General features: G+C 39.8%; 1 pseudogene; it reads left to right on the forward strand.

Moving 5' to 3' along the window:
- Positions 1-1,278: 1,278 nt before the first annotated feature.
- Positions 1,279-3,220, forward strand: LOC110212685 (target of rapamycin complex 2 subunit MAPKAP1-like; annotated as a pseudogene).
- The last annotated feature ends 6,310 nt before the right edge of the window (positions 3,221-9,530 follow it).

Consider the following 9,530-nt stretch of genomic DNA (forward strand, 5'->3'; position numbering starts at 1 on the left):
GCATTGTGGTAGAAAGAACCTCTTTGAATGGAAGGTCTTTAGTTTAGTTTCTTAGTCTAAGGGAGGGATTCCAATACATACATAAGGCAATATCTAGTTACACAAATATATTGAGCCACTTATTGATTTTCCAGTTTAGTTAGGTGGAATAGAGAGAGCTACGGTTCTGGAAATAGAGAGCTGGGTTCTAATCCCACCTCTGATCTTTACTACCTATATGTCCTTGAGCAATTTGCTTAACTTCCCCAGCTCTTGATTTCTTCATCAATAAAATGTGGGAGTTAGAAAAGGTTTCTGAGGTCCAATGAGCTCCAATTCTTGATTTCATAAAATGACCAGCCCCTAAATCAAGTCACCAATTGAAAGAATGCCCAGTTCAATCAGTGTTGCCAACTTGAGGGGTACCAGCCAGTTACAATGAACTTTGATTGTTCATAGAATAACACAGAGTTGGAAGGGTTTCCAGGGGACATTTCATCCAACCTATTTGGGGATAGGAATCCCCTCTATAGTAGCCTTCAGAAGTAGTCATCCATTCTTGACTTGACAGTTCACTACCTATGAATTGCTAAGCTCTAATCACCAGTGTCTTAGTGTATAGATAAGTCCTTTAGCAAGTGTAGCAGAGATGAGTGCCAAACCAACTACTTTTTGAGCTGAACCTCTGTCTAGCCACGAAGTTTGTTTTCAGTATTTATCCAAGTACTGGAGATCATACGTCCCACAGCTGATATCCCTCCTCAGATAATATGAACAGAGCCTTCTGTTGAACACAGATGTAGTCATCTGTAGCTTTACTCAGGAGTCATATTCCATGATCGATGGTTTCAATTACATCCCATCTTCCTCTTGGTTAGCCACCATGACTAGTATGTACCATTTTTATTGCCGGCCCCCAAATAAAAAAATAAATTCATGAAATAACAGAAAGAAGAAACTGAAAGTAACCAGGCATCGCCCTCACATCTGTCAGTTTCACCTGAGACTATTTTCAATTCAATTCATCAAAATTTGTTGAGCAACAAGTCTTTGAAGACTTGTTGTTTTTATGGCTTTTTTTTTTTGCTTAATTACTTATGAACATAAACTTTGCAAAATCTAATTCTTTCCCCTTTGACCCAGCTATCACAGTACTGACCTTGTGCAACAAAGTCAGAGACAGAAAGAAAAGGTCCATATACAACAAAGTATTCATAGCAGTATTATTTGTGCTGGTACACACACACATACATACACACACACACACACACACACACACACACACACACAAAATGGGAACAAAATGAATATATGTTTTCTTTTAAAAGTCTGTTTGTTGGCTGGGCCAGAGCCGCGGCATAGGCTGTGGGGATGGCAAGGCCAATCCAAGGTTGGCTTGGGGCAAGGGGAGAGCCCCATAAAGTGGAGTGGAACTGGTCCTGGGAGGATACAACCTCCTCCCACCCCCTTTCACCCTCATCCCAAGGATTCCAGTGGTCCCTTTAAACAATATGAAGAGGAGAAAGTAGACTTTTAAGGAAACTGGCCTCCATAAAGAATGGCCTTCTTGGATAACCCAATGATCATTCTGGCTCATATCTGACAATCCCATATGACCAGTGATGACACAGGGATGTGTGAGATGGTCCTGACTGATCATGTTATAGATCTGGAAAAGTTTCAGCGAGCTTTGGTGCCTGGAGACAATGGCTCAGAAATGCCAAGAAACAATGTTGAAACTCAGGGCTATGTCTATGTCCAATCTGTTGACATTACCTCAAGTCAGGACTTTGGCACCAGAAGACACTCAAACACAGCTCAAAGATTAGAGTGACTTTGAAAAGAGAGACAAAACCAGATGGAATGCAAGAATGTCCCATGGAAAGAAAGAAATGCTTCTCATTCAGAGGAGCTCAGCTCATTGTTTGAAAAAAAGAACTTCAAAGTCAAGTCTTCAAATGTGGAGAGGCCAGTTGTTCCTCCCCTTGTGCCTAGAGCAGTGCCTGCTCCAGCTGAATAATCCTTTTAATGAGTATTCCAAATTTGATGGGAAGGGTCATACCACAGCAACCAAAAAAAATTGGTATCTACTTCCCACTGTACACAAGCCAAGACAGACTGCTACCAACGACAGTTGTGACCATAGCACATGCCAAGGTGCATGACCTAATCAGCCTAATCTGCTGGCAGTATACAAGTGAAAGACGAGAACCCAATCTCAATGACAACGTTAGTGCTTATTGTCGCCATATTGCTTAGGACGTTGGTGAGGTTGACGCAGACTTCCCTCCCTGGATTCCAATGAGCCTATTCATAAATTTGGCTTTACCACTTTGGCCTTGGTTGAGAAATATTCATCTCCTGGTCTGGCAGCCAAACAGTTACTCTTTGTTCTTAAATAAATGCTGCTCATGGATTCTCCCTTATTCAGGTGGACAGTATGAAGATCATCATGAAGGACATCTTACAGAAGGCACTGAAGGGGAGGAAGGGCTCTCACGGGGGTCAGGTCCTCAGTATCGTCTGAAGAAACAGGGTGGAGCCCAACTCCACCAGCCCCCTGGACTTAGAATGCACCCTTTAGTGCTAAGATGTAGCATTTAAAGAGCACCTAAAGAGCCAGAGCACTTCGAAGTTCTGCCTTGTGCAAAAGAACAGTTCCGGGGAGAAGGGTTTTCAGAGGAGGATCCTCAGACTGACATAGCCACAGTCCAAGACATGTTGTACAGTCACCAAATCTTTCAAAGTCATCATGATTCAATGATGATTCAACTCAGATTCATGATGAATGTACAGCTAGATATCTCTGGAGACAAAGTCACTAAAAGGCCAGCACAAAGTTCTGGATTAAGCAGAAACCCACTTCAACTGATTCTGACCTGCTATGTGCCTGCCACGTTGCTGAAGAAAAAAGCCCAAGTCACGCGATGTTTAAACTTGCCTATCTAACCATCTCTATCTACAAACATCTCTACTTTGAGTCAGATGCTGCTACTATCAATGAGACTGTGCTGAAGGTGAACTATATCCTGAAATCCTGAGCAAGCACTGCCTGGGCTGATTACTTTGCTCAAAAACAATGGAAACTGAGGATGAGAACAAGCTTTAGTTTCCAGAAGGAGAAGAAGTCAGAACAGCAGTTATGGCTTTAACAAAAACACTGATGTGCCACCCTTCACAGCAACAGCTCCCCACAGTCTTGGTGGGCACCAGCAAGGGAAGGCCCTAAGTTCTGGACAGTTTCTCATGGTTGAAAGATCCTGACCACCATGTTGGGGATAGAATGGAACCCAGAATTTGGTGGGCTGCCCTATGCCCTTTGACTGGAGCCTCTTCAGCTAGAGCTAAGACTCAAATGAAGATGGCAAATATTTGGATTAGAAGCCAGAAAAGATCACATGCTGGGTGAACTCCATTATGTGGCATATACAATCACAAAAAAAGAATGACTTCTACTTTTTTTTCACTGCCTGATTACAAAAGAAAGAGGTCACTTAGATCAAATGTCTTCAAGTGAATACCAAACAAAATGTATACTTTTTTTCCTTGTAATAAACTGGAATAATCTTTATCAAGGCAAAAAAAAAGTTTATTTGTTTTAATCAGTCAACAAAAAGTCTATTTGTTTTAATCAGTCAACAAGCACTTATAGAACAAGAAAAATGTTTTAGGCACTGAAACAGTACCTTAGCACTGGGGATACAAAAAAAGGGAAGGAAAAAAAAAGCAGTCCCTGCTCTCAAGGACTCACAGTACAATGAGGGATACAACGTGCCAAAAAAAATGGTATAAACAAGATAAATACAGGACAAATTGAAAATAATAAACAGGGAGAAGGCATTAGCATTAAAGGAGATGGAGAAAGGCTTCTTGCAGAAAGTGTGATTTAACTGGGACTTGAGGGAAGCTAGGAGGTAAAGATGAGGAGGGAGAACATTCCAGGCATGGAACACAGCCAGTATAAATTTCTAGAGTGAGGAGATAGAATGTCTTGCACAAGGAACAGATGAAGGAGGCCAGTGTCACTGAAGTGCAGAGTACATGGCTGGAGTGAGATATAGTTAAGACTGGTCTAGTAGGAGAGGACCAAGTTAGGAAGAGCTTTCAAAGCCAAACAGAGGGTTTTAAATTTGATCCTGAAGGTAAGGGAGTCACTGGAGTTGATTGAATAGGAAGGTGACATGGTCAAACTTGTACTTTAGGAAGATAGATGAACAGCTGAGTGGGGAATGGACTAGAGTAGGGAGAGATTTGAGGCAGGAAAACTAACCAACAGGCTATTGCAAGTTATCCAAGTGTGAGGAGATGAGGGTTTGTGCTAGGGTGGTGGCAGTGTCAGAGGACATAAGGGAATGTAAACAAGAACTTTTATGAAGGTAAAATTGACAGCTTTTAGCAATAGGTAGGATAGGGGGATAAGAAAGTAAGGAGTTGAGGATATGATAGAGCGTGAGTCTGGGTTACTAAGAGGAGGCCGGTATCCTCAATAGTAATAGGGAAGTTAGGAAGAGGAAACAGTTTGGGGTGAAAGGCTCTCCTCCAACAGGGTATCTCCCATCCACATATCAACATTAATCAGGATTCCTTGAACGATATAATGGCATATAACTTTGTTGCTCTAGTCACTAAAATTAGATGAGGAATAAAACAGGGTGATGTGTGCTTGTCAAAGATGTGTGCTACTGTCATGAAGAAGACCCAGGGCAGAGTCCATGTTGAAAAGAAATTCTGTATAGACTCTGGGATCTTCCAGAGACTCCTATTTGTGAAGGATATTGTTTAGGTTGCATAAAGCACTGGAAGATAGCAGTGCCTTCAAAATGAAATTCATAAACACTCCAAAGAATCTGACAATCATTCATAAGTGGACAAAAACATCTCTTGTCCAGATTATGACATCCCATTGGTTGGACAACCTATAGAGCTTATTCATAAATGTATATATAGACATACATATGCACATATATGGATATGTGTGTACATATTCATATATTCATACATATATTCATATATACCTATACCTATCTCTAAAGATACATATATACATACACATACATACATACATACATACATACATACATACATACATACATAAAATAGACACTGCCAATGGACAAGTTCAAACTAGAACTGAACAGATGGAGAAGAGAATGAATTGCTTTTGGAAATTGCAAAGTTCCTTTAGTAGTATATCAATGTAATAGAATAGAATAGAATGTCATTATAATATGAGAAAGGGTAAGCTTGAGGAAATCTGAGAAACATTCATATGAACTGATGGAACAGTGACCTTGGTGAGAAAACTACCTCTAGTAATGCTGTTCAGCATCTTTTCTGAAACTTATAAAGAGTTGCCTAGAGCACTGAGAGATTTTCCTAGGGTCCACAGCTAGTCTGTGTCAGAGTCAGGACATGAACCGAGATATTCCTGGCTCCAAGTCCAACTTCATCCACTTTTCAACATCGCCTCTCATCAACTGATACAGAGCTGAAATAAGAAACAATCAAGAGAATATAAAAAATTACTACAGCGATGTTATGGAAAACAACACTGAAAAGCAGCTCAAATTAAATTCAATGACTGATTTTGGTTCCAAAGACAATTGATGAAATATCTCCTCTTTGGATGATGTAGATGTATGCATTTTGCACACTCTGATAGACTCATTTGATGTGTTGGTGAGTTGGGATTTGGCAGAGGAGGGGGTATTACAAGAGAACATAGTATGAGTAGGGAAATAATTGGTATAGAAACAAAATGTATCAAAAAGACTTAAAAAATCTGATGCTCTGCACATCATAGAAATGAGATTTTTATTCCTATGTGTCATACAATGCTATAACAAGGTTGAGTCAGTTAATCAATAAGCATTTATTAAAGCACTTACTTTGGCCAAGCACTATGCTAAGTGCCAGAGTTACAAAAATGAGCAAAAAACAGTACCTGCACTCAAGGAGCGCACATTCTAATGCAGACCAGCACAACTTGGCAGTAGGTAGGGGCCAAAATTAAAATAGGATAAACTTCTTTGGGCTGCAGATGTTTTTAGCACCTCACTTTTCAAGTAAAGGTATAATTAATGATTAAACTATTTTGCAAAAGAAAAAAACATATTAAAAAGGGAAATTTCAACTAATATCAATTAATTATGCTTATTACTTAAGATTTTTATTTATCATGAAATCGTATGAATGTTAAAAAATTATTTTGCTAAGTGGTATGTTTTAATACATTTTCAGGTTTTCTTACTGTTTACATTTACTTAATGGGACATATTACACTTCTTGTCAGCAATTAGTATATCACACTCTGGAATCATGTTTGAAATTAATTTCTTTAGAAATGTGATTTAGTAGCCACCTCATTTTTTGAGTTTACTTTCTTGAAAAATCATTGTTCCTCACTGAGATTTTTCAACAATTTGGATGCTTTTAATTTGCTTTTCGTTGGTGTCCAATTTGCTTAAGCCAGGATGTTTTGATTCGAAATGTTGACAAAGATTATATTCCTTCTGAATGGCTATTATTTCTTGGCAAACAAGGCACAATATTTTGTCTCTCGTGTAAGTAAACAAGTATCTATTTGTCCACTCTGGATTAAACACTCTATGTTCTTATATGACCTTCCATTTTTTTATCACCCATTTTACAGTCACCCCCAAAACTTTAATGTTAGAACCAAAAAATCTCCACAGCAACTGCTCACATACAAAGAAATACTGAAGTGAGTGTCAGACCTTGGACAGAGCACTGGACACTCTCGTAACTCGGAGGGCGGCCGGCAGCAAGGCTGGGGGGTTGTAGCTGCTCATCTCTTAGTGGGCGTCAGCTGTGTTGGCGTGTGGCTACACTCTGTCTCTGTTCAACGCCAGTAAGGACTGAAAACATAGCAAAAAGATATGACTCTCACTCCTCACGGACTAGAGACAGACCGACGATTATGGTTGGTTGCCACAGGTCACGTGACAATCAGGAGCGCGTGCGCCATGGCAACCCACCTGTCAAGTTACATGAGGCAGGTTAAGCAGGGCACGGACAAAGAACTCATTACATCTTTACTTTTTTTTATATTCTCTACATTTTTTTGCAGGCTGCCCAAAATCCTTTGGTGGACCACAGGCGGCCAGCGGGCCATATGTTGTGGAGGAGTCCCTAATGGTTAGCCATGAATCTAGATGTGTCTGACAGGTGGTACACCTGCTCATGCCATGGTTCACCAGAGCAGGGGCAAGGCAGTCAAATGGAAGAAGCACTGGATTTGGAATTAGAGGACTTGGACTCATACCCAACTCTGCTCTTTACTATCGATGTGATCTTCAGGCAAGTCAATTAATCTTTATGGGCCTCAGTGTCCTCTTCTTCAAATGGGGCCATAGACATCCAAGGCAAAAAAGTATGGCCACACCATATTTCATCCACTTAATAGTTGTTTTTTACTGTGAACAAATGGATAACTTCTACTGTTAAAATTTCTTCCACTTAATGTCTTCCATAGCATTCAGATTTATTGTTTTTCTCCCTCTCCCTCCATTTTCAGTTTAAAGCTCTCTTGATTAGTTAGATTGGTAAATATCAAACCAAGCATGTCATTTCTGATCCTCATGAGATGCCAAGATCTCATCAATTTTATATCAAGCTGTAGCCTAAAAAGGCTGAATCCTGTTTTTCCCATCCTACACCATAGACAAGAATTCACTTCCCAAATCTTCCCATCTCTTCTAAAGTCTGACCTTTCGGCTGGAAGAAGTGATTTTTTTATTTTTTTTCCATTGTCTCTACTTTTCTTTTTTTTTTTAATATAAATTTATTTATTTATAGCTTTCAACATTTACTTCTACAAGATTTTGAATTCCAAATTTTCACTCCATCTTGCCCCTCACCCCACCCCAAGATGGCATGCATTCTGAATACCCCTTCCCCTAGTCTGCCCTCCCTTCTATCTCTCCCCCCACTTCTCTTATCCCCTTCCCCTTCTATTTTCCTGTAGGGCAGGATAGATTTCTGTACCTCATTTCCTGTATTTCTTATTTCCCAGTTGCATGTGGAAACATTTTTTTTAAACATGTGTTTTTAAAACTTTGGGTTCCAAATTTTCTCCCTTCCTCCCACCCCAACCACACTCATTGAAAAGGCAAGCAAGTCAATACAGGCCATACCTGTGCAGTTATGCGAAACACTTCCATAGTAGACAGGTTGTGAAAAACTAACTCTATTTCCCTTAATCCTATCCTGCCCCCCCCATTTATTCTATTATTTTTGACCCTGTCCCTCCTCAGAAGTACTTCCTTCTGATTACCCCTTCCCAATCTGCCCTTCTCTCTATCATCCCCCTGCTCTCTTGTCCCCTTCCTCCCCTATTTTCCTGTAGGGTAAGACAGATTTCCATACCCATTTGAGTGTGTATGTTATTCCCTCCTTAAGCCAAATCCTATGAGAATAAGATTCCCTCATTTCCTTTCACCTTCCCTGTTTCCCATCCACTGTAAGAACCTTTTTTTGTCTGTTTTGTGCGAGATAATGTACCCCATTCTACGTCTTCCTTTCTCCTTCTCCTAGTATAATCCTCTCTCACCCCTTAATTTTATTCTCTAGATATCACCCCTTCATCTTCAACTCACCCTGTGCCCTCTATCTATCTATCTATCTATCTATCTATCTATCTATCTATCTATCTATACATAGATACATATAATTTTTTCCCCTTCTACTACCCTAATACTGACAAAGGTCTCATGAGTTATAAATACCATCTTTCCATGCAGGAATGCAAACAGTTCAACATTAATAAGTCTCTTATGATTTCTCTTTCCTGTTTATCTCTTCATGTTCCACTTGAGCCTTGTATTTGAAAGTCAAATTTTCTATTCAGCTCTGGTCTTTTCATCAAGAATGCTTGAAAAGTCCTCTATTTCACTGAATGACCATTTTTTCCCCTGAAGGATTATACTCAGTTTTGCTGGGTAGGTGATTCTTGGTTGTAATCCTATGTCCTTTGCCCTCCGGAATATATCTTCCATGCCCTGCGGTCCCTTAATGTAGAAGCTACTAAATCTTGTGTTATCCTGATTGTGTTTCCACAGTACTTGAATTGTTTCTTTCTGGCTGCTTGTAATATTTTCTCCTTGACCTGGGAACTCTGGAATTTGGCTACAATATTCCTAGGAGTTTTCCTTTGGGGATCTCTTTCAGGGGGAGATCGGTGGATTCTTTCAATTTCTATTTTGCCCTCTGGTTCTACTATATCAGGGCAGTTTTCCTTGATAATTTCTTGAAAGATGATATCTAGGCTCTTCTTTTGATCATGGCTTTCAGATAGTCCAATAATTTTTAAATTCTCTCTTCTGGATCTATTTTCCAGGTCAGTTGTTTTTCCAGTGAGATATTTCACATTGTTTTCTAAGTTTTCATTCTTTTGGATTTGTTCTACTGTGTCGTGATTTCTCATAAAGTCACTATCTTCCAATTGCTCTATTCCTAACTTCCCTATTACTGTTAAGGGTACTACTATCTTCCCAGAAACCCAGGCCTGCAACCTCAGTGTCATCCTAGAC

This window comes from Phascolarctos cinereus, unplaced genomic scaffold, assembly GCF_003287225.1.
Source record: "Phascolarctos cinereus isolate Bilbo 61053 unplaced genomic scaffold, phaCin_HiC Scaffold_2;HRSCAF=192, whole genome shotgun sequence".
NCBI lineage: Eukaryota > Metazoa > Chordata > Mammalia > Diprotodontia > Phascolarctidae > Phascolarctos > Phascolarctos cinereus.